The sequence below is a fragment of the Bacillus rossius genome, chromosome 13, assembly GCF_032445375.1.
Source record: "Bacillus rossius redtenbacheri isolate Brsri chromosome 13, Brsri_v3, whole genome shotgun sequence".
In the NCBI taxonomy this organism is placed as follows: Eukaryota; Metazoa; Arthropoda; class Insecta; order Phasmatodea; family Bacillidae; genus Bacillus; species Bacillus rossius.
In genome coordinates, this window is record NC_086340.1 from 7,889,978 (window position 1) to 7,915,809 (window position 25,832).

The following is a 25,832-nucleotide window of genomic DNA, read 5'->3' on the forward strand; positions in this document are numbered from 1 at the left end:
AATTACTTTAAATTAGTTATGGTTGAATCTTTTGTAATAGTTAACATTTGAACATTAAGTTAAAATTTTAACTTGTTCTCTTAATATTTAGTCAACATCTGCTTATATCATGCTTAATTTTTAATATTCCACTATTTTATGTAATTGCAGAAAAGTGGTTAAGTGTAAGAAAAGGCGTACCGCCTTAACTTCGCCACCAATAAAGACGATAAATAAATAAATGCTGTCTTACGTCTCCGCGTTCAGTCTTTACACAGTTACACATTTTGAGCAGTTTTGCTGTCTTCGCGCCACGTCATGCAGGCAAGACGTTGCGTGTAGGCAGGCCTTTACACGGCACACGGGAGATCATTACTCTATAGGTTTAATTAACCCGTCACATCCAGAAAGAAAAGTACGTATGTCAAGTGACCGCAGGTAACGACGCCGTGGCGGCTTTCACGAGTCCACGATGGTTCCTCGCTGCCTCCCGCAGCGCAGAGGTGAAATGACAAGAGAGCTCCAACATCCGAGCCGGACACCTCAGACTGTGCGAATATAGAAGGCAGTCCTGTTGCTACTGTACAAGATTATTGCGACTTCATTTGATACAATATGCTTCGAACTACCGACTTCATTCCATACAAAAGTACTTCAGCACTTAAATTCACTGTTTCGCCTTTTATTGCCTAACTGCGTGACTTGTGCAAACACTATACGAATAATAAATTTAAAATATTATATATTTAGTAATTTTAAATTGGTTCTGTGTATGAAAAAAAAAATTCTAGAGGATTTCAGTTAAAATTTCGTAAAGATTATAATTTATTGTCGTCCGCACGACGAAAATATGTTCTCCCTGGGGGAAAAAAAAAATGACAAATGTTGGTATCGTGCGACAGTTTCAGACGTTTACAGAAGCAATTACGCAAGCCAATCCATGCCACAAATCTGAGGGTCCACTCCCCTGGAAGGAAGCAGTCGGCGGGGTTGCTAGGACACATGCAGAGGTGTCTCCCACGCGCACGCGGCCCTGCGCAGCTAGACCCAGAACTGGGGGGGGGGGGGGGAAAGAGGAGGGGAGTATTGAACCCGCGAGTGACTCATCGCCAGCCAGGGTCGCGCACGGTCGTCACTTCCGCGCGGGGCGCAGCAGTGCACAGGGATGCCAGACAACGTGCCCCCCCTCCCCCCTTTTGAACCCTTTACCCCTACCAAGAACCACGATCCCCGGAAAGGGGTAATTTCGTCCCTTGCGCAGCGCAGCCATCTGCAGCACACCTCGAGAAGGTCGAATGTAAACGAGCAGCCTGCCCGAGTATCCTTGGCCACGCATATCACCTGCGGGGACGTGCGAGATTAACAAGGCTGGGGAGAGGGGGTGAACGGAATTCAATCAGGATTTTATTTTTACTTTGCGCAGAGAAAACTGGGATGATAACCACTATAGATTGGATACTTAACAAGATGTCGCCCGCAAGCATCCCGATGGTACCGATAAGTATTATGCTGGTATTATTGCCGAAATACCTCGCGTGAGTAAGCCTTGTGCTGCTATCTGGCGATCCTAACAAGAACAAGCAACATTGGCTGCTTTAATTTTTCCTTAAAAGTTACACAATAGATTCTAATTTATTTTTAATATATTTCTGTGTGCCTCAAAGGGTTAAGCTTGAACGGATACCATTCACATTATATACCGTTCTGGCGGCCTAGCAGGTCTGTTAATACGAACACTGGAAGGTGTAAGACATGATGCGAGTACAACGCGGCTCCAAGTATAAATAAGGGATAGGTAAGCAGTGAGTCAATAAAATTAAAAAGAGCTCAAATTAGGCGGGGAGGTCGTTCGTCGATGGATCGGGAGAAAAAGATACTCTCGGAGCGAAATCAAATATTAAGTTGACGGAATCTAGCAGAGGTATTCACGCACGAGTATATTTTGCATCACGTCACACATTACCGACTAGGTCAACTCGTCACGCGCCCATTACAGCGAGTGAAGTTGAACAATGGCTCACTACTCGCTGGCGTTGCGGCGTTTATAATGTCGGTCTTAAAGGGGCAAAACTGATAACAGTATTACAATAGCATGTGCGTTACCTTTCATCACAATTCCGGCCGTTACAACTCGTGTGAGAGCTACCTCGCTGCCCGAACTCAGTTGAGGGACGATGTACACCATTTCACCTGTACACCGCATGCGTGCCCTAAACAAGGGAGTTTCCTATTTCTCCCGCAAGAACGCGCTGTCGCTAAACTCAAAAGGAGGCACAGCCGAGGGTAGACTTTCCGAACAGACTGGTTCAGTGAATCAGTGAGCAGACAGCAGACAGAAAAACCATCAGACTTGTTTATGACGTGACGTCTAATAAATCGATGAACGCCGGCTGCACGCACGAAAGTGTCCCGTTACGCTGTGTCCCGTTACGCTCATTGTACGCTTGCGCCGCATCTACCTCTCTTCCACTCGATTGGAACCATCGATTTGACTTTTTCGAGGCACAGTAAACTTGAAACAGTCCCATTCGTTACCTACTTTTCCTATCATCGTCCTATCCTTAACAGAATAACATAGATTGGAAGAAGTTAAATAGCAAACATGTATAAAAGTTATAGCTAAATAATCTGTTCGTTAAAGTAATAAACATATTTGAATTAACGAGTGCAAATAAAAGTAAATTTATCAAATTAACTGTAGATTTCATTTCACTCCTCCTTTGTATCCATACAAAATAGTGATAATTCAATAAAAATGGTTCCATTTTATTCATAAAAATGTGCAATATTTTCATCAATGTTTTGTTATGACGTTGTCGCGTTAAACTATCGTCCGCAAACCGACTTTACAGACAGCCAATTTTTTTTCCTGGTGCACAAAAGATACGGGGGACGAGCGACGGTACAATGTTATCTCCTCGCGCCGACAGGCACGGCTTTCCACGGGACGCGGCGGCGGCGGCCGTCCTTGGCGGGTGAAAGCCGGCAGGCCGAGCTTACAACACCCGCAGACAGACGGGGTTGTTGTGCAACCTTGCCCGTCCGGCACCCGCTGCACTTTCCACACGGCGCTCCTCCGACGTCCACACAAATATGTGAACGAGTCTCCCTGACTTATCACCAAACACATTCCATGTCCCTGACTGGCCTTACATTTTTTTTCCAAACAGAACTTTGGTTACGCCATTTTAAAGTGTACGGCTATTCGCTAAAAAAAAAATAAAAATATTTGGATGTCTGTAAAGTCGGTTTACGGACGATAGTTTAATGTGACATTGTCATAACAAAACATCGATGAAATGATTGCATACTTTTATGAATAAAATTGAATCATTTTTATTGAATTATCACTGTTTTGTATATGAAATCTACAATTTATTTGATAAATTTACTTTTATTTGCACTCATTAATTCAAATATGTTTATAACTTTAACGAACAGATTATTTTAACTATAACTTTTATACATGTTTGCTATTTAACTTCTTCCAATCTGTGTTATTGTTAAGGATAGGACGATGATAGGAAAAGTAGGAAACGAATGGGACTGTTTCAAGTTTAATGTGCCTCGAAAAAGTCAAATCGATGGTTGTTCCAATCGAGTGGAAGAGAGATAGATGCGGCGCAAGCGTACGATCGTAACGGGACACAGCGTAACGGGACACTTTTTTGTGCGTGCAGCCAGCGTTCATCTTTTTATTAGACGTCACGTCAAAAACACAGTCTGAACTGGTAGTCTGGGGCATGATATTCCCCCCAACCCCCTCAAATTTACTACCACTCGAGAATTCCCATAAATTTTTCAAGATCACAAGTAAATTCCCTTGACCCATTCCATCTCCCTGACTTTCTAGAATGTTGACAACCCCTCAACGCTGACTTGCCCCATTTTCCGTCGAAAAATCAGCGGGTTTGAAACAATGTCTCACGCGTTATGCTCCATTTGACACACGCGTTTCAACTACTAAATGTAAAGTTGTATTGTTACGCTGTATGCAGTGGCGGCCCTAATATTTTGGAGAAACCCGAAGAGTGGGATAAAGGCTTGGGAACCCTACCCTTGATAATTTGAATATATATATTTTTTTAAAACAACTTTTTAAGCCAACCTTGAACTTAAAATTTCTACAATAGTTTTGCTATCTTAGGAAATTTTTATACTCACGCTTGATACTTGGGTTAGTTTTTATAAATGCTAACGCACAAATTGCAGTAAAATCGCGTCATGTGAGGCGATAACATATTAAGTTCTCTTATGCGAAATCATGAAAATTTGCTAAAACCGAAACAATGACCACCTCTTAATTACATAAACATTTTAACTCTTCCTTTTCCATTAATGTTACTTTCACGGAAAACTACACAAAGGAGACGCGGTGCCCTACCTGTATGTACTTACTTTAATATAATAGTCATGAAATATCAAAGACTTAGGCCTATTACACAAACTCGGATGTGCAAGGTGCTACGATATTTTATAACCAACAATGTGCCAACAACGTACGACATTTATTTAACCATTCTATATTGGTTCCGCCAAATGCAGCTACTACCAACGCGCGGTCTATATTTCCACCATTAAACTATGGGATTACTCTCCCTATTTCTACACCTAGCAACAGTCTTGTAGCTTTCTTATTAATCAAACAAATTTCATATAAAAATTAATAAAATTTTTACCATTACAATATTTAAATTTAAGTACCGAAAACTGCTAAAATAGCACTATTTTACACCTTAAAATCCAAATTTTCCCGGGGGAGGACCCCTGTACCCCCCGCTTTAATACGGGGGGGGGGGGGGGTTGTGTGCCATGCTTCTTAACACCCCCCCCCCCCCCATACACAAATCCTGGCTACGCCACTGCTTGTAGCTAACCTATTCAACAGGTTCTCTGGATGTCGTATTCGAACAGGAATTTCAACAGGAATGAATACGCGAAGCCATCTCTCCCGTGTTTTCCGCGTCACAAGTGCCAGACCACCGGCTATGCAAAATACGTAGAAAACTGGAAAAAAACTACAACTCATTTAATTTCCGTTGACGGTTTAAAACTTGTGAATATGTATGTTGCGTGTTATATGGCAAAAATTCATCTGATAAAGAAGAGGCATTACAAAACATTCCAACTAAACTGGAAGTTTTAAAAATTAATTTTCACAGCCATACTTTTTTACAACTTCACAAAATTCAACTGAAACTACCTTCTACACCTACTCCGACTATCAAGTATCCGAAGCATCCTAATGGCTAACAGTGTGTGCCTCAGCAAACATTGTAAAGTGTAAAGTATCAGCTGGAATGTACTTATTACATGCCTAACTTGGCACTTTTTTGATACTATTGACAAAAAATATTTGTAAATAATTAAAACTAACCTATCCATCAGTCTTAACATGGATTACTTATTTATTATAAACTCAGAACTTAAATTTAACATTGACCTAACTAATGAAAACATTTATGGCACCAGCATGTTCACATGGTAGATGCTACAAATTGCAGTCAAAATCTAGTACAATTCAAGCCACATGGTTTGATGCGCTCTCGAGCTTAAAACTTTCTATTACCCAGAAAACCCTGTATTCCCGGCTCCATTGGTAGAGGTAAATGATAATTTTTCAATCTTACCAAATGTAAGACATTTTTTCTCAAAATGTTAAATTATTTATAAAAATAAGGCTGTATACAAATTATTTCCTGTGTTTAATTCTTCTTTAAAATGGATATAAAGGTACTGAGATACCTGCAAAATTATATTCTCTACTTATTTTCCACATGATAAATTGTACTGAAATTACTAAGAAAAAATTAATATGTAGCAAACTAAAAAACAATTTTTTAAACGTTTAAGGGCAAGTAACATAATTTTACATATTGGTAATGGTCCTAAACAAGCATTTTACATCGACTAAAAATAGTCTACAACTACGTTAGTGAAATGAATAAGTAGTTTAGATCTGGTAAAATGTTTTATATCCATCACTGCTAGTGACAAGTTACTAGCGTACAGGCAAAAAGTACGTAACTGTACCGACGTTAAATGTATAGATAATAGGTATGTAACGAAACCACTTTCACTTTACGTAAGTTTGTTTTAACTTTGTTTCGAAAACTGTGGAAAGCTTGATACATTTTTAACCATTTCACCGTCCGCAATTTACCTACAGCCAGAAGATCCGTGAATATAAATATATAAATCGGAACTACTGACAAAACGCATGGTTTTACCAAGTAATGCTATTGCGAGTGGATAAAATGTTTGTAAAAACTATAATAATATCATATCGGCAGGTTGTATTGGTCAATATCCTAGAGTTCGAGAAAAAAAACCCTCCACTCCCGTGCATTCCGTTAAAATCATTACGTAAAGTGCTCTCTTTCACTTCCGCAGTACACCACGACGCGCTTTAGTTCCTGCGTTCGTCGCCAGGCAGCAGCACTGCGGTAGTCTCAAGGTCGTCTGCTCCCCTCCAGCTGTTCTGAATTATCTAGGCCGCAGACTACCAGCACGAACCTGACGCCATCGACGATTTGAAAACAGTAACGGAACAGTATGCAAACTAAACAGCTTTTAAAATTTGTGGCCTAAATTACAACATTAATGCCAAATACGTTACAGGCCAACGTATGAATTTTATCTACTGGTTATAGCTACAATACAGCTAATTGACTTATTTAAACATAGCTATATTTCTTATTGTTGTAATAAAAATAGCAATTGTATATTTTTAAAACTAATTCCCTCTTCGAAGCAAATTATCTTTCGCTAATATTCATTGATTAATTTCGTAACTCTACCTTTTGAAATACAAATCGTAAATATTCCAGAGCAATTTATTAAGTAGGACACCCTTATCTTTTAAATCAGACTAATAAACATAGTAATTTAAATATTTAGAATAGGTTAAAAAATCAAAATACGGGTTATTATCAAAATGACAAGAATTTTTATCTGATTTGGTACTTTATTTGAAGGGGGGAAAGGCTAAATATCTTACATCGCGGCTTTTCCGCTAAGTAAAAATAAAATTAAGAAAATACCATTCAGCAACACTACAGACGTTCCTGTACTTACCCTGAAAAAAGTTAATACATTTCTACTAGTTTGAGAAATCGCAGTTTTAAGTTGAATGTGATTTCAAGTAAACTATTAAGTATTAACGCTGTTTTCAGGGTACGTACAGGACGTCTCTAATGTTGCAAAGGGGTATTTTATTGTTACTTTGCGGAAAATTTATTCTAAATCCAGTTATATTTTAAAATATAAAAATAAAGTAATTGGTTGCTTGTGATGCAAACCTGCGTAAATACCAAAATATATTTGATGCTTATATTATAAACAAAACTACGATTAAAATTACACATGTAACGTATCCAATTGTATTTTAACGTAAAAATTGTTTTAATAAAGTAACCAGTTAAATGTGTGTGATTTGTACGTGTGACAAGCAAAATATATCTGGTTGTGAAAACAATAGTTTGAAAACTAATTTTTTTCATGAATTCCTAGAGGAAAATTATATTTACATGAAAAATACTCGGGTTGGCAACACGACAACTGTCGTGAGAGTGATCATTCTGTTTACACGTGATAGCAGCTAACATGATAAGAGCTATCGCCATCATGTAATATTAACTCAGATTAAATTCGTTAAAATTACTTTACCGACTTCAAACAGATTCAGTTTTCAATTCTAACTAACGTTAGGTCAGCTGCTTAATAAAGCTGATCATTTTGTTCCACTTTTTTTTTATAAATGATATGCTCAAACTTCATTGGCCCTTCAAATGTAGATCAAAAAGTATTTTATATTAGCAGTCCTCGTGACAAGTATCAACTATGGAAACTAAAAATTAGCGCTAACACTGTCTTACAGAAAACAAAGACAGTAGTTTATATAATCAGAAATTACGTTACCAAAAAAAAAAGCATAGCAGCATTTTGGTCTGACAAGAACTTTAATTACACGCAATTATAACGTAACACAAAAGCGAACATTGAAATTACCCAGTACCTAATAACTACAGCTAAACAGTATATTTTACCAACAAAGTACTCACTCGGTTAATAAACAACTACAAAAGTGGGCTGTGTCAGCTGGTCACAGGCTGCGTGTTACAAAACGAAGGTGGAAGAAACATCGCTCCTACTGCAGGAAAGCCTCCATGTTGGTTTCTTCGAACATGCTCATCGTCCCACAAAACTAACTTCCGCACTCGCAAGGATGTGCACACACGCACCACAAGGCACAATCACCACACGCAACAGTGAAAATACTCACTGGTTACGTCGTCAATTAACCCGATAACTCGACAATCTCCAAAATTTGAGGGCTAAACGATCGCGGAATACCCAACTCCCGCGACCGCTTATAATTTTAGCAATGGCGGACGGGTGGTGGTTCGTCGTGGTGAAAGATCGACCGAAGCTACACGAGCTCCGACGGAAAGAGCCGAAAGCTGACAGGCAGCTGCTAAATTCATGACACGGTCCATTCCATTCCAAGTACATAGCAACAATAGACTACAACAGAAAGCATATAGAATAGAATCTTCCATGTTTACAAATGAAACTATTTGCACAGCCTCAAAAAGGTGTGAACCTTAACTATACTATACTCACTTTGAATATGCAGATCCTGTAATCCTTTATGTATAATAGGTTTTAATTTAATTTATAGCATGCAGTTATTTCACTGAACATCTTATGGTTCACAACAACAAACTGAATTTAATGAATTATTAATTTTTTTTTTTAATTGGCTAAATAATTTAATTAACAAATATTTTTGAAAATAATTAATTTTGTAACAGTCTGTAAACAGGCAAAAATTTCAAATTCTAACTTCTTAATATGTCTGGCATGCAACTTGTTTCTGCAATGATCATCCAGTCAACTTGAACTTCAATATCAAACCAATACTATACATACATAGTACATACATAGTACATATAGTGTACAACACAAAAATTTAAAATTCAGAATTTATTTTAATTTATTTAAATCCCCTTCTTAGAACAAAATAAAATTTTAAATGTCAGGTTTAGTAAGTCAGCTAAATAAAAATACAGTGTAAACTCTATATATAGCTACTCTTAAGGGACAGCACATTTTATGGTGTTATTAAAAAGTTGTCATTAAAAATGGAGAAAAAATCAATATTATCTTATTATTATAATATGTAATTACTAATAAAGTATAAAATTTACAAACAACAAACATTAATATCGATACAAATAACAAATGTGTTATCTCTTTTTGCTGATCCAGTATTTTAATTGTATTTTCTTATGTATTATATTCATATCTTGGAATTCTGTGAGATCAACTTGGTTATACAAAAAGTATTTTTCTAATAATTTCGCTGCATAGAGTGCTTGTTTAAAGCTTGTTGGAGGCTCAGGATCATCCGTCTCATCTTCTTCATCCCCTTGTCGTTATTTAGTTTTTCACACAGAATCCAGAATTTCTTCATCTGTAAGTGAAGCTGTTGTAACCAGGCTGTTGTCTACTAATATGTGGGTTTGTAGATTTTCAGTGAAATTTTGTGGCTAGTTGAAATGTTGAACTCCACTCATTTAATCAATGGAAGGTCATCTTCACTTTCAAACTCTGGTCCCATTTCTACTTCATCACTCACAAAACTGGTACAAAGTCCAGCATGACGAAAAGAATGCTGTATAGTTGCTGTCACTTATTCCCAGGCTTTGGATTAAAAAAATTTACTGCATTGAAGTATATTAATAGATGTTTTACCCTCAGATTCGACCAGCTCCATCAATAGTTTCCTTCTGTAGTGACCCTTGAGACTTTTAATCACGCTTTGATCCACATGCTTGCAAAACACTAGTCGTGTTTGGTGGAAAAAATGCCAACTCTATGTTTTGAAGGTTAGATATAAGGGATGAGCAGGGCAGTTGTTCACAAGAAGCAAGATATTTCGTCCCTTTAATTCTGCATCACACAAGTTTTATCGGGGGTCAACTTAAAGAAAATTCTGGCTTTAAAAGCATTAAAAATGTCACTTCAAGCATTCTCTTTCAAGTTTGGCCACACACTATTAATCCAGTTGTAACATTTGTATCAACACTCCGTGCTTCTCCATTAATTTTACCATAGCTGATGTGGTGACGCTTGAACTTTCCGAGCCATCCTTCCGATGCTTTGAAAGCAGTTAAGCCAAGTTCTTCAGAAAACTTCTCTGCCTTAGATTTCACGATCGGCCCCGAGACAGGCACATTATTCTGTGCTGTCTGTGAACCCATGATAGCATAGCTCGATTAAAATCTTCGTATTTAGCATGATCACAACCAGCAGAATAGAGCATAGCTAATTTGATGAACATTCCAAAGATCCAATATACACCAACATACATCGAACTCACTGCGAAAATAAACTTTTGATATTTTGATTTTAATGACGTGATCACATAAAATCAACAAATCTCAACTACAATATATTATGATGTGAACAATTGTTACCTTTAAAAAATAATTAATTTTTATTGGATAATTATTAACAAAATTGAAGTTTGAAGTAAAAAATAACCTTTCTTTGTTTTTGAACATATTAACTTAATTCTGTGGTTTGTATTATCAAGTATTTTTAATTTAATGATCATTTTCATATTTGCAAATAATATATAAACAGTTATACTTCTTTAGGCATTTTATGAAAAAATGAGTGAATTTTAACGATTCGCACACACCATGCAACAAACTCTTTACGGGGTAAAAAAATTCTACATTACAAAAAAGCTGCATACAAATAAAAATATGTGCTTACAAATTTTATACTTAATGATATTGAATAATGGTCCATGTAATAAAAAGCATTTATTGAAAATATTAGTGATAAAATTGTGTTTATAAACCTTTCAAGTGTATTTATATAAGTGAAGTTATGTTTCCGTATGTAGTTATACATGGCCTTGCTTACTATTCACACTGCAGGAATGAGATGCCACAACATGGAAGTTTTCCAGGCAAGAGAGCCATAGTTTCTTATAAATTTGATCTGAACACAGTGTAGACTTTTAATTTTTACAGTATTTAGTACTTGGATTTTAAAAATGCACTGTGATTCATGCTTTAATTCGATTCCATGCTTAACAGAACAAAATTTTACTGTGCTATAAGTAGTACACGTTTTTACAAGAAAATACTGAACGTGATCACAATCCATGCTTACATGAAAAGAACGAAACCTTCAGTCTATGTATGTTGCCTACTGTCAAGGCATTAGGCGATCGGTAAATATTATTCAAAGTCTTTCAACGATGCCACAAATGGGAAATTTTCAAACAGATGTATCTTTAAACATTTTGACCAAATATCTACCAAACCATCCATGTCTAGTACAGAGAACTGTTTTACACACTTTAAAATGATGGAGGTAGGGTCACCAATAAGACTCGCAAATGCACAAGCGAAAGAAGGCGATGGGACTTGGTGTGTGCCATGTCAAATATGTTGTCCAAAAAACAATGTATGTAATAATAATATGCTTTTGCGAATCATATTTTTTTAATTCAAATTTTATTGTCATGCCTTTGGTATATTATCATACAGAATAGGCATGCTGATTCAGACATCCTTTAGGATGGAGACCACAGAAGCTGAAGGCATGGAACATTAAATTTAGGCGAATAAAATAACTTTTAAACTCGTTATTCTGCTATCTACAGATCTATGACTTGTAGAGAATCGTCTTACTTTACAGGGTTCTTTTAAATAAACAACCACCAAGCCTGGAAGACTACCTTTACTTTGGGCAGCAAACTAAAGAAAACATTCTCTTTGAAGGGCACGTTGCATCCATACTTAAAATTTTCTCATCACAAATATTCAAACAGTTGTCTCTTGTGTCAATATAAAATTCATGAGACTAATTATAAAATGAATAAACAAAAAAAAAAGAGAATCAACGACACAATCTTAAGAATTTGCTTTCATAACCATAGATGATCATTATTACTAAATGCATAAATGAGATGACTTAGCTGCAGACTTGCGATGACAACTGGCCAGCAGCAGAGGAGACGTCTGCAAGCTGCTGAATTCAGGGGTGGGTTCACTCTCGGACGGCCGCCTAGCGCAGCAATGTCCGCAAGGGGTGGGAAAATGCACAGGCCTGGCCAGCTGGGTCACCAAGTGCCATGCAGGGAAGACGAAAGTGAGAAATTTCGGAGATTTGAATACTCGGGTATGTACACTCACGATGGCGCGGGTGTTAAAACGGCGCGCGAGCATGTTGGAAGGGACGGTGATCCGAAATTGAGCGTGGAGGCTCCAGAAAAAACTTAATTCACTTTACTAACCACGAATGGTTCGACAAAAAAAAAAGTGGGGGATGCCCCCACACTAACTGACCACGTGCCAACTACCAAAAATTTCACTGGAATCTATCAACTGTCACATGGATAGCCGCTTATGTATATCAGAGGCCGACTGGAGACAAAGTGCCACAAGTGGGTGGAACCGCATGCAGTTAAACCTGCCTCAAATGCCGGGCGGAAGGACACAGGAATGTAAGATAGCACGACTAAGCTGAATTATGTTGCCTTGGTTTTAGAAAAGGTATACGCATTATTGCTCAAATTTTACACTGAATATAACACTCAAACTTAAGTGCTCTTTTTATTAAAAAAGATTTTTTAAAAGGTTAAGTAGGCACAGACATGCCAGCAACAATACAGAGAAAATGTTCTCTCTAACAAGCTTGCAAATAACTAGACTGTCACTAACCATAACATAAATTAACACATTACTTAAAATTCCTTTTGCTGATAACACCATTAACAATCCACAATAAACACATTGTTTTTCCAAGCAATGCAATTATAAAATTTGTTTTTGATATGACAAGCAAATAACCTATATCTTGATGAAAAAACTTCTGACATTTAAAAACAAAATCACGACTCACAAGAAAGGAAAATAAATATCGCTGAGAAAAAAAAGTATTTCAAGCTGCTGATATATCCTCAAATTTGGCAATAAAAGCTTATAAAAGTATTTCTACTATTTTACCAAAAGTTTTTTTTAATTATTCAGTTTGGTCTGTTTAACTGTAACACTAGTTTTTTGAAAAATATTTTACTGCAATGCACATTATGTATCGAAATGAAGAGTGGTGTTTTTGGTTCTTTACTTACAGTTATTATTCATTACCTTCAGCTGAGCACAAATGAGATGAGAATCTTCGATGTAAGAACTTGGACATGACTAGAAAGCAAGAAGGTAAACTTGCAGAATAGTTAGCTACACAATGTGTCGTCCACCACAGAGAACAAAGGTTTGTGAACACGTACATTATTCAAAATTGTAATACTCCTGATTTGGATTCTGTACTTGATTAAAACAGGAAGAGATAAAAACAAAAAAAATGCCATTTTGCATCTAAAAAAACTTTGATCATTTACAATTGTATGAAGTTTATTATGCACAGCATCTGCAATGTCGACAGCGAATGGCTACAACAAACATTTTGCTTTTTCTAGTGGAATCATTTGGAAGTCAGAAATTTATTCATTTTGAAGAATAATTAAAGCTGTTAAAATATTTTCAGTCCCATACAAGCTCTCTGCCTTAACAAAGGCAAATTAACAAATAATGAACTATGCAAAACCTTTTGTTACTTAAAAACTGCTCAGAAATGGTGTCTTTCAGTTAACACTCATTACACCTTAATGTCAGTACATAATTCGCAACTGGAACCACGAATGGTAAAAAAAAGGAATAAAAGCTGAACAAATAGTTAAATTGTGGTCAATGGTACGGAGCGGAGCAAGCTATAGTCATAGACTCCAAACAGAAAATATGCTACACTACATTCACACACACATACATGTGTGGGCACCTGGGCACTGAACATATAAACTACAAAATGTTAAAACAAACATAATATAATTAGCATGACAGTAATCACTAAGCATTTCTAGATTTGTAAGTACATATTGTATAACTAAAAAAGTTATTTGAAGTTATTTAAAAAATTTTTAATTGTATAGTTAGCTATCGATACATAGACTTGTTAGCAAATATGTTCCTTTGTGATAGTTGCTAGCCAGACCAACTGCTGCCCACACAACACAGGAAAGTGGTACCTAGAAGTGTGTTTTAAGCTTTAAGCAACAGCAAATTGGAACGCCACTTGAGATTCAATGAAAAAAAATGCCCCGTTTTGTCAGAATACCTAAGGTGAAGCCATCGCCTTCTGAATACGATTGCACCTGATGACATTGCGGAACATTAAATTCTATCTGGCATAGTATCCGTATTTTTGCTGAGGATTAGCATAATTGTTAATGTCATCCCCGATTTCAAACATCACAAACTGTGAATCTCCCACACACGAGAGACAAGTTTAAAGTTACCGCCGGGACTACCGGAGTCTGAAGAATCGCAACAGCAGAGAGTACGACTCTCGATGCAACTACCTGCTTCTTCCGTGGTCCTTCACAGGAAGCATAGCTGGTGGTGAAAAAAAATTTTCAGTTAAATAGTTCAGATCTATTAGCCTCGAAATAACTACATGGGCAAGCAACAGAAACAAACCAGCGACATTGTATCCTGCTGTGAGTTACGAATTTTGGATTTCTTTTTAAAGTTACATGTTCATATAGCAGCTATTTTATAAATAGGTTTCTAGCGAGTACGATAAGAGACATTTTTATGCCACAGTTAAAGATTGTATTGATGTTGCGGAGATTATACTGCGCGATAGCAATACTGGTCTACGTTAAATTCGAAACCAATAAAACAAACCAAACAGTATGTTTCGTAATGTATGCCCTGCACACTGCTCACTTACCGAGCGCTTGAACTTGAAGCTGCTGTGGGCGAGGTACTTAAACCTTGTACACCAGGGCTTTATGAGCATTACTGATACAACCTCGCATTAAGAATTGTTAGTCCCAGTTTAACAGTTAATATTTTTTATATCTTCCCACACTATCTGTGTTTCTTATTCTACGTTTAAGTTAGATATTTATAACAGTATTCTTTAGTCCCATCTTGAATAATAAAAAAACCCTTACTTTTTTGAATGCCATCAATTAAAAATCACAGATGATGTGATGACAAATTTTTTTTGCATAAGTAAAAGTTAGTAATTTAGTTATTGGCAAATGTTTTATAACAGTGATGCTAGAAATATTTAAAAACAAAAAGAATTTTAATCAACACATAATTTTTTGGTTAAAAGGAAAATAACCATTTAAAAATAACTAAAACATTTCTAAAACCGGTATAATGATAGCAATGTTTTTAGTCCAGCTTAAAACAAAACTAATGGCAAGTTCTGTGCATGACTTCACCTAGCTGAGGAATAATTTTGCGGGTTTCGCATCAAAAAGTAGCGACCTTGAAACCCAACAGACACGGTTGTCGGGCTCCAGCCAGTGACAGAGAGGAAGTAGCAGGATGTTTCACCCGCAGTCGACCGAGGCTCGTAACAGTTTCACGAGCCCCTGAACGGCGGCTTCTGCAAGTGCCCGCCCGCACTGCAAGCAGACTCTTCCTCCTGCCCATTTCCCTGACATTTCCCTGTTTTCCCTGTCCCATCTAACATTTTCCCCCTGTACCATCAGCCCATCTGGCTCCAGGAAGATAACAGATACATTACAATCAAGGGCGCAACAACTAAATTTCCAAAGGAGGGGCAATATACCTATTTATAAAGAATCATCGATCCCCCCCTATTGAAGCGGGGGGCCCGGGGGTCTTCCCCCGGGAAAATTTGTCTTTCAAGGTGGAAAATGGTGCTATTTAAGCAGTTTTATCATCTAAAAATTGATTACACAGCAATTTCTTTGCCCCCGTTTGCCCCCACTTCAAGGTTTCAGAGGGGAGGCAAAATACCCTTGCCCCCCCCTCCCCTGTTGTTGCACCCCTGATTACAAAACACAGTTTTCACCATTATTTTTTTCCATAACCAACACTACTAGTCTGAAAAAATACAACAGATATATATATATTTCTTTCATTAAGCTTTGATATTTTTTTTTTTTTAATTAATTTTTTTTTATATCCCTTACCTTTAATTATTATTATAAGTGCCACAGATTATTAAAGAAACACAAATTTATGATTACAATAGTATGTATCTAGTTTAAGACATTAAGATACTACTCAGTAGAAGCCAGGGGCAAAAATCTGTAGAACTTCCAGGGGGAGCCCTCAGGATTACACTTGTCATTCCCGTTTCACAGTTGCGATTTTGCAAGCGCAAGCGGGCTCCCGTGCAGAGGGGCTTTCTTTTAATTCCAGGGGTGCCTACCCCCCCCCCCCCGGATCTACGCCCATGGTAGTAGCCAACGTAAAATTGCTGACAACTAATGCTTGACAACCAAGGTTTATCTATTTCCATGCATTTTCCATGTTTTTAAGACACCTTTGAAATTCCCTGTTTTTCCCTCATTTTCCATGTCTGCGGGAACCCTGCTTGGTATCTGGAAAACTCGAGATGGGGTGAGCTGATCCAGTGGCGGATCCAAGGGGGGGCACCAGGGGCAAGTGCCCCCCCCCCCCCCCCACGAAAAACCAGTTGTCTGCTACATTAATATTCCCGACAAAAATGATTGTTTCTGAAACCATTAAAATATTTTAATATAATTAATGAATTTCTTGTAGAATCATAAAATATGGTGGTTGGATGTTATGTGTAGTCTGAGTAGATTAAATACAAATTTAGTTATTTTAAGACATTTTTTCTCCGGCTATTCTGAAATCCTAACGTGCCCCCTCCGAGGTGAACCTCTGGATCCGCCTCTGAGCTGATCTCTCTTAGCAGGCCAGGACTCGATGGGGTGTGAGCATCATGCATTTCTTGTACCAGAATGAATACAGTTTTACCCACTTTACTGCGAACCAACCATAGCGCTTTCTTTTAACATATATGATACAGAAGCATTCCTTCACTTCACGTGGTTACTCAACCAGAAATTCTCTCAGAGCCAGCACAGTTTTAAACATTTTTTTTTAAGTGCATTACCAAAGCGCCTGTTGCGACGCCCTTCGCATGTTTCGCGCTTTACTGCCCAAATTAGACAGCCAATTGCAATTTTAAAGGTGCCAGAGACCTCGCACATCTGACAACACAGCATAGCACTGCCAACTTCAATAGCTTGTGCGACTGTTCGCGTCGATCCGACGGATGGCCCAATCATGCTTTATGAGAAATACCATCTAACGGACTATCCCGAGGTCCAGGTGGTTCCTGGCTTTTATTTTCGGAACCTTTACGGCGAACATGTTCGAGGAGCAGACCCCCCCACATCATTCTGTGGGCCCCGTTGCTAGAAGTCATGATGCCCCCCCCCCCCTTTTTTTTCTAACAGAGATAAAAAAAAGTTTTTTTTCCCTTTATGTATATTGTTCTAGTTATATTTTTTTAACCTTTAACAATTATTTTTAAAACACATTAAAACTAGTTTTAAGTCAGTGTTTCGATTGTCAACGTAAATTTATTTTGAATAATGGCAAATAAACGAGTGTAAGTGTTCTGCACTGCCAACATGGTGTCACGTCAATTGGTGGTGGTTTTGTCACTCACAGTTGTAGATTCAGACACGTTCTGTACGCACAGCATATTCCGAATAGTATCACTCCGGTGTGATATTTCATCGGTAACTAAATTTAGGCCTTACTGTTTAATTGTTTTCTATGATTTATTTAAAATTGTCTACTTTTTTGATTTAAGTTTTTTTTTCTTTCCTTTGCGGGCCCCCTAGACCCATGGGCCCCGTTGCCATAGCAACGGTAGCACCGGCCATGTGGGGCCCCTGTCGGGGAGACTCCCTTCTTAACCATATACATACAAATTTATTTGATATTCCAATCATTCCCCACTTTTTCCAACCAGTTTCCGGTCATCAATTAATTTCCCTGCTCAACAACTAAAAAACAAGTACCACGTGCTAGTCCTAATTTTTAGGACGCAAAACCTTTATCTGGTTGGTTGGCTCGTAGGGTATAGTTTGAGATGCTGAATTTGCCAGTGTTGTTATATTTCCTACAATTTTTATGTAACAACAATAGCTTTAACCTAATTGGAAAACACTAAAGTAAGATTATTTTATTCCTAATTACAATGTTTATTTTCTTAATATCTCATGATAATTACAGAAACCCTGTTTGAGAAATGTTAAATAGTCATGTATAAATGAGTATTATGATATTAATAGCTGGGATTGAAATTTTTTTTTGAGTTTTAAATGAGACTAAAAACTGTCAGTAAAAGTGTCAAGTTGTGATAACTCACGTGTATGTACATACATTAAGGGCCTACTTGGGCATATTGTCTATATAATTACAGTAAAACTTTGATTAACTGTCATAGTCCCAACCAAGGCTGTGACAGGTAACCGAACGGACGAAAAACATAAATCTCTTAATGCTTATGTACAGTCGCTTGATTTCACAGCAGCTTGGGACAAAAATAAAATTCTTAAAAGTAAACAATACATACACTTTCTATTTCTTTTTACAAAAACATAAATATAAACTTCAAATCATATATATATATATGTAAAATATAAATGTACAGAAGTATATTGAACGTATACTGTACATACAATGTACTACAGTAAACCTATGTAACTGTAAAATAATCTGATATCTCTCTGTGTGTCGTTGAGGTTCGAATTTTTTGTGCTATGTATGATGTTTAATTTTAAAGATGTCTTCTTGTTGATACACGATGACAGATAACAGAAACTGACAGTTAAACGAGAAACTGATAATCCCAGTTTTATTGTGCCTACATATAAGGTGGTCAGAAGCAAATGCTTATAAGAGAATATAGGATAGTTTAGAGGATTTTAGGGTTGTTTTCTCAAAAAAGAAGAAACTTTTTGTTAATTAGTTTCCAAACTTGCCCTTTGGGACCAAACAGTTTCATATTACCATCTAACTTAACATAAATCTATATTCCATCAATTACACCCCTCTGATTCTAACCACCTAATATAATTTAACTATATTTTTTTTCCCTAGTTAACAGCGCAAAATATATTTTAGTATTTTCAGAATTTACTCAGCTGGATTAGATGATTTGCAAGTGTGCGATCACCCAGTGACAAGACGTCCCAGACCTGTTGTAAATTCTCATGGTGAACATTTATGGCATTTCTTGCACCATCCCTGATACCACGGCCTGTGAATACTGCAGACCCAAAGTCTTGCAAGCTGGGCACACTGTTGCTCGCAACGCAGAACTAGACCTTACGTGGAGCAACGTGCATAGTATTGTCAATTTGGCACGGCATGGTTACACATAAACGGTTACTAATTTTAAAATTAAATATGCCAATGCAGAAAATGTTCTCGTTTGGTCAATGAGTACAAATAAATTTCACCAATCGAAGTTTACACCATATCAACATTTCTGTTTTGTAACTTTTTTTAATGGTGGATCTTCATGCTTTCCCATTGTTAACTTTTCAGTTTTAATTCCATGTTTCAAACTGCATTAGTGTCCGACTTTGTTTCAAATCAAAAAACACACTAACACAAACATGTTTTACACAATAATAGGTAATTAATGTTTCAATAATGCAATATTGTTGGTATTTAATCATTAATAGGTTAATAAAGTGTATTTCCCTCTGATCTTTATGCTAATAATCAACCAATAACAGTCATACCTTGTACCACTATTTCTTTCTTAATTTATAAATTAGCGACTGTGTAAACCTATTAGTTAGGTTTCCTTTCATTATTTATTTTGAGTCATTGCTAATTTATTACATTCCATTCTCCTGTGTGAATCATTTTGTCATTTTCCCTATGCTTGTGCTAGGCTCCGGTGTCATTACACACACGGTCAGCATTTTGCGAAGAGTGTGCGCCACGCCCCACTTTTATGCACTCCTTCCCCTACTTCCCCTTACATCCCACTTACCCTCCTCTATCACTCTAGACCGGCCGTGCTGACAGCTATCAAAATTCTGGCCCTCAAAATACCATCATGCATTTTAGCAAGTACGCTACTTCTACAAGGAATAGGTTCCAGGGCTTTCAATAGCAATTACTTAGCAAGAAAGCAAAACTGGCGGTTAGCATGTTATATCCTGTTGTATTTCCTCTACCGCATGCAAGAAACTTGCATCTTATTCTTGTTTGACTTCAGGGTGTCTGTAAATACTGGTGAACCAATTTCCAAACTTTTACTTTTTCATAACTTGGTAATTAAATTTTCTAAGAATATTTTCTAGAAAAAACTATAATCAGCAATATCCAACATAATACAATAGATCTACTTTTGCAGGAACATGCCATTTTTATATTACAAAGTTAAAACCTTTAAGCCACGGTTTAAAGCAAGTGGTTTTTAATGAAATTTTTTTTAATTAATGTATTTTTAATAGAATTTCCTATTTTCTTTTTTAATGAAAGGTCTGATTCCACTTTAATAGCAATAAAAGTTAGCTTACTAATGTTTCTTGTTATTTACAGGAACAAAAAATTATATACTAATCAAGATCTTATCATTTAAATTACCTGAATAAGTTGTAAATTATACCAAGCTAAATACTCCTCCAAAATTAAATTAATTAGTGAATTAATTGTTTACAGAGTGTAAAAAAAAGAGGAAATAAATAAATTTATTATTTAAAAAAAACTCCTATTCTGTATGAAATCCCCGAATGTACTGTAAATCCCTATTGTATGCTGTGGGAAACACCCATTTAATGGAGAAAACTCTTCCTGTGGGGAAATACCTTTTCTGTGGTTAAGTCCCGGTCAGATGTGCACATTTGCTGGACTTCAGTTCCTAAGATGTCATAACTTTTCTGATTCAACATGAGTGGCAGCAAACAGGATGTAGGCCTATGACTTTCATTTGAACATGCTAAAAACTAAAATAACTAATGCAATAAAAAAAAACTGGTTGTTTGGTTATTTAAAAAACTTTGTTTTTTTCTAATCCTGATTTATATTAAATGTGCTACTATAAACAGAAGAGAGACATCAAAAACATTTTCAAGATAGCAAAACGCTTTTGGAAAAATTAATTTTTTGTGACAGCCAGCACCATTACTGTTAAATTTCGAGAATTGTCATCTAGTGTCGTAACTTTTTCGTGACACTAGTGACATGTGGACACCCTGGGATCGTCGTCACAGCAAACTGCAAGCCTCGAGTAATACACACCAAACAGTCGAGAGTAGATGAACACTCACTCTGTTTCGCAGGACGCACTGTCAACTCCACATCGCCTGGCCGAGATGCAACTAGATGCTCAATCTTCCCAATGGTTGCAAATGTGCCACTGAAATCACAAACACATATCATTAAAAGCTACATTCAACGAAGTGCATTCTGAAACCAATCCAGTAAGCTGTGCATGGTGGCAGACAATCCAGGCTGAAGACCAAAATTACATGTGTTATATGCAATTACAGGACTAGCATTCTGCAGGTTTCACACGATGCACAGGAATCAAAACTGAAAAATTCCATCTTTAATGCAACGATTTTATTTATCAAAACTTTTTTTTTGTTGTTTATTAGTATAAATTCAAGTTACTCGTATGGTGAATCACACATTTTAAAGGAATGACAAGTTGAAAGTAACCGGTCGCAACAAATACTTCCCCCTCTGAAATCATAAGGAGTCAAGAGTTTAATTACACTACAAAATATACTTGAAAAAGTTTATTAACACAATTTTTATCACTAATATTCACAACAAATGAACGTTTTTAAATATATTGATTAGTATTCATACAATTTTTATTAGTATTTAGATCTTTTTATTTTTTGGATGTAGCCTTTTTTCATGCTGTGAAAATTTTGTTGCATGGTGTGCGCGCATCGTAAAAATTCACTCATCATTTTTTCATACTGTACCCACGGAAGTATAACTTAGAAAATTCTTACGAGCTAAAAATTATTGGCTTGTACAAAATGTGTAAATGTTTAGGAGACAAAACACAAAATCTGGGAGCCCATCTCACAGTCTTCCGCTTATTTCAATTATCTGTCGCACCATGCGCAGTGGACAGGTGTAACAACAGTACTGGTGCAATGCCAGTCCTGCCACCTTCGTCTGTTTTCAAGATGCACCGTGGTCCAGCTGTGGTCAAATTATAACATCACCATTTTGCATAAATAAGGTAATATTCCAAAAAAGTTTTTTTTTAAAACACTTAAGATATTCCTCTAATTACCCTGAAAACAGTTTCTGGTTTCTGAAAAGTAATCATTTATAGGTTGCAGCACGAGCGATGAAGCTGCCACCGTAATTTGTATTTGTACTTTAGTGTAGAGGTGTAAAAGTAACAAAAAAAAGCCTTCCCGTATGTATTCGCTACTATAAGAATTAGTACTTGTTACTATTGTATTGTTACGTTACTCGTTACTTCTGATACCTCATAACATGCTATGTTATGTTAGAGCAACGAATCGAGTCGTATTGCGAACGCGTACAGTGTGACGTCACAGCATCACAACTTTTGTAATTTGTAGAAAACATACTTATAGGCCTACATTACTTACTAAACTGTGTAAGGTGCATTTTTTTTTCTCTTCATTTTACCGTATTTTGAACCAGACTTGTGTTTAAGTCATTCCAAATTTAATTTGATTTAATAGGTAAAGTGTAGAACTACATACTACAAAAAATGCGAGTAACGAAATGCAGCCGTGTGTAACGTTTCGTTACTCGGTACTAGATGGCGCGCCCATTACTCAGTACAGAATACATACGGTTTGCTACAGCTTTACTTTAGTGCAGCAACTTGATCCTATGGTTCTCAATGTGTAAGAACGAGTATATTTTGTACTCAGATTTTGTGATGGTAAATATGAATTTTAAAATGCAATGTGTGTTTCATGGACGGCCGCGAGCGGCCTGGGTTAGCGAGTCCGTACCGCTCATCCAAACCCAAGCATCAACCCTTGACAGGGTTGTTTTATAGCAGTAACTATGGAGGTGCTCAATTTGTTACGTGCAATAGCATGTTACCTGACACAAAAAAGGAACTGGCGTTATGAGTATCAAAAGTAATACATTTTTATTTACATAGGATTACGCGCTAGTGCATGTAACAAGTTGGCAATCTGCGCCTTCATACTGTTAAAAAAAATTGCTATCATGGGTTGACACTTGGGTTTGGATCCAAAGTAGGGACTCTCATACCGGCAGCCCAAGACTGTACATGAAAATTATTTACCTTCCATGTCACAAAATCCAAAATATACACCTTATATATGAAGAACCACAAGATTGGCTACACAGTTAAGGCACAAAATGGCGGAGCAGTGTAAATACACAGGCTAAATAGTAAAACATCTATAAACATCTATAAATACAGGAACGTCTGTAATACTGATAATCACCATTTTCAGAAATCTATTATTTTATTAACGGAAAAGTTGCAATGTTCAAATTTTACCGTAGTTGCAAATATAGGATCTTGCAAGCATTTGGGGCACACAAGTGCTGCATTTTCAGTAAATCAGGGGGTAGGTACTCACAACTGATCTATACCAAGTACTTTATTTATCTACGAGCTCACTTATGCTGCGTACCATAAAATATATGCACACTAGTTTAAATCAGTGTTGGCTGATTTAAACCACAATGGTTTAAACCAAGGTTTAGTTTAAACCAAGTGATATTATATAAAAAAAACAAATTTTTATAATGTATTTTTAATTAGAATATATCAGAATTTGTTTAATGAAAGGTCTAATTCTTCTCTAATAACAACAAAAGTTTGGTTATTATTAATGTTTCTTGTGATTTACAGGAACAAAAAAGTATGTACTAAGTTCATCAAGATATCATTTAAATTATTTGAATAAGTTGTAAAGCATACCCAACTAAATTTTCCTCTAAAATTAAAAATTCTAAATAGTAGTTAGTTTCTATTCTGTTGGAAATCCCCAACTATACTGTAAAACCCCATTCTGTGGGAAAAACAGTACGTCAGAAGATCTTGCACATAAAATAAATTGCTACATAATTAAGATTTATAATTGTAAGTTAAAAAAAATCCTGTTTATACAATCATATTTCATTATTAAATGACAATTTTTTTTTAAGTACAGGATCTTCTGACGTACTGAACAAAACAGCAAGCTTCATGTACCACAGGATCAAGCCAATAGGATCATGCCTTCAGGATACAGCAATAAACTTCAATGTATGAAATGGAAGAATTAGCGTATTTTTAATTCTCCATATTTGGCTACAGTTGTGCTAAACAAAGAAATACACAATTGCGGGTAAACAACAAATGGCAGCGGCAGTGTGAAAACACAGGTATCGTAATGTAAGTTTAAAGTGTTATTTTTCATGGACCATCTCTAGTACTTATAAGACATATTTTCCATTTTTAATTACTTTTCATTCCCCTGGGCCGCGACGTCCAATGCTGGTATAGTAATGTAAGCTATTAAACTATTATATTTCACAAACTAGTCGGCATTAAGAAACCATCCCTTCAGGATAAATTTAGGGACATATGTATTGTGTGAAAAACATGTTTTCCGATTTTTGAAGTTATACTTCTAATACGACTTCCAACAAGGTTGCGTTAAACGTTTAACGCTCCTGGGGAGGGGGAATAGAAACAGAGAGCGAGAGTGAATGCTATTGTAAGGACCTAAGTAGAGAGTAAGAAAAAAAATAAAGATCCTGACAGTTTGTAGTGTCGCCATATTTGTTTCAATTTTCAATACCCTTTTATATATTACAATTTAAATTGCAGAAAAAAATCATGTTTCATAGACACATAAATAGTGAGTGAGTGTCATTTCTCTATGTCCACGAGGTCCCGCCGCGTCAATTTTCTCCTTGGGGCGAACCCGTCTGCTTAATTAAATAAACCGCTTTTATCGTTGAATGATTTCATGATTTATTTTTTTAGTTTGATTTGATACAATATGATTTCACTAAAAATTAATTTCTACCCCTTCCTATTTTCATTTCCACATTACGAAGTTTCACTTCTTCCACGTGGAGGGACTCCATGCACTATTTTTGCATGCAATTAAAAACTATTTTTTAATGATGCCAAAGAAGTATAACTTCTCACGCGCGTACCTAAGTACACGCACTATTTTTTTTTCTTTCCGTTCTAAAAGGCCGCGACGATCGATAACTACCCAAAAGCCAAGTGAGCATTGGAAGCACACCCATCTACCTGCAGCATCAAATTTTTTTATTTAAACACTTTACCGACAGTAAAAAAAACAGGAGTTAAAAGGATTCAAGGTAAACATGTGTGCACTCCACACCCCGGGAAGCCAAGTGGCTCAGATTTGCAATTAAAACTACAAAACAGAAAAAAAAATGTTTTTGCGAATATTTGAGAAATATCAACGACTCAAGCCACTATTAACAAAAATGGATTTCTAATTTTTTCAGCAAAGCTGTATTGAGCTTTTTCCGTCAATTTTTGAACACCACCTCATTAAAAAATTGTAATTTTAATCCCCCTTTACATAAAATAACAATTATCTGTACAAAAAATGACTTTTGTTTCCAAAACACACACTTTTTCAAACACACATCGAAACTTTAATATTACATACCAACCTCAAATTCTGATAAGGTCAACCATAAATCCGACTAGCTAATCTCTACTATTGTTTACCTGTTTAACAACTTGCACCTTACACATACGAAGATGGCATCTACCACACTTTTTTTCTCCTACTGAATAACAAATATTTTTAATAATTATGATGGCCACAGGAATAAAACCTGCAATATTCTGCAGAATAAACTTCAATAAACAAAAACAATTTAAACAAACAAATGAATTCCAAACAATATTCGTGAAGTCATACGACAAATGTGCAGAAGACTTAAGAAAAAGCAGGTACACAAATA

The 25,832-nt window shown here is 36.4% G+C and overlaps 1 protein-coding gene across 4 annotated transcripts in view; it reads right to left on the reverse strand.

The window, feature by feature from the left end:
• Positions 1-25,832, reverse strand: part of LOC134538189 (AN1-type zinc finger protein 6) — a 54,187-nt gene that overhangs the window by 27,995 nt on the left and 360 nt on the right. For 2 of the 4 annotated variants that reach the window (XM_063379262.1, XM_063379260.1), the window contains exon 2: positions 21,170-21,258. The gene's annotated coding sequence lies outside the window, so the exon portion shown is untranslated. Of the gene's footprint in view, positions 1-8,042; positions 8,431-21,169; positions 21,259-25,593; positions 25,815-25,832 lie in introns of those variants that run through there. The other 2 variants (XM_063379259.1, XM_063379257.1) reach the window with 2 other exon arrangements.